Genomic DNA, 1,138 nt, shown 5'->3' on the forward strand with positions numbered 1-1,138 from the left:
ACACTCCCAGGACAGGGACAGCACGGGGTTAGACGCACACTCCTAATGGCTGCTGGGACACACTCTCACCTTTGACCTCGGGACCCCTGGGTTCAGGTAACCTCGGTCATTGGCGATAAAGCAGGTGGCTCCTTCCTGAAGTTTTGGCAGCTGTGTGAGAGAGAGAGAGAGAGGAGACAGGACGGGGTTGAGCCGGACCCGTGCCCCACGGGCTGAAGGCTTTCCCGATCCCCCCCCCCCCCACCATCGCTGACAGACTGCTCACCTTGGCTGTGTTCTCCTTGGCTTTGGGTACCGTCCAGTTGGACATGCGGGTGGTGTTGTAGGTGTTTTCGTACTACAAGGGAGACGGCGACACAGAAGAGAGACAAGGTGTTTGATCAAAACTACCCCTTCCCCGGGCCCTGGACCGTCGATCCGCGCGCCCGCGCCGCACCCCGCAGTCGAATAGCCTTCCCCTTTGTGCGGGCTGAAGTTCGCAAAGCGGGGCCTCCTACCGAAGGCTGCTCTTTCCTCGAGGGAGTGGGGAAGGGGGCATCGATTCTCACCCTCCCCCCCACCCCCCCCCCCCCCCCCAACTCCTTCCCCAGCCTCGGAGAGGACCCTGAGGGTGAGGGGAGGGAGTGGAGCACAGGGAGGGTGTGAGAGGAGGTGTCCGGAGCGCAGATGATTGAGGTTTGGGGAGGCGAATGGTAGCTCTTGAGCAGACTGGGGAGGTTCGAGGTACTCTGAGGGAGGTGGGTGGATTTACTGGGGACCAGGCATGGTGTTAGCCGGGGAGAGGATTGTCTGCGGGTCGAGAGTGTGGTGCTGGAAAAGCTCAGCAGGTTCAGGCAGCATCCGAGGAGCCGGAGAATTGGGCCCGAGCCCTTCATCAGGAGTGTCTGTGGGAGACAGCAATGCCTCACAGCATTAGGGACTCTGCTCAGTACCTGGTTGGCATGGAAACTGTAAGCCATTTCTCCCCAGGTCCTTTCAGTCTCTCTCTCTCTCTCTCTCTCGCTCGCTCTCTCACACACTGTCTGACTCTCACTCCCTCTTGTCTGTCTTTCTCTTTCTCCCCCTCTGTCTGCTTCTTTCTCCCTCTGTCTGACCTCTCTCGCAGTCTCTTTTCTCTATGTCACAAACTCAGACACTC

At 59.3% G+C, this 1,138-nt stretch overlaps 1 long non-coding RNA gene across 1 annotated transcript; it reads right to left on the bottom strand.

Moving 5' to 3' along the window:
• Nucleotides 1–60: 60 nt before the first annotated feature.
• LOC122544906 lies at nt 61–1,132 on the bottom strand. The gene is made up of 3 exons (XR_006310472.1): nt 933–1,132; nt 266–337; nt 61–150 (listed from the first exon to the last, which is right to left on the bottom strand). It is a non-coding gene; the product is annotated as an uncharacterized LOC122544906 (long non-coding RNA).
• Between the last annotated feature and the right edge of the window lie 6 nt (nt 1,133–1,138).

Source organism: Chiloscyllium plagiosum, unplaced genomic scaffold (genome assembly GCF_004010195.1).
Source record: "Chiloscyllium plagiosum isolate BGI_BamShark_2017 unplaced genomic scaffold, ASM401019v2 scaf_73953, whole genome shotgun sequence".
NCBI classification, from domain to species: domain Eukaryota; kingdom Metazoa; phylum Chordata; class Chondrichthyes; order Orectolobiformes; family Hemiscylliidae; genus Chiloscyllium; species Chiloscyllium plagiosum.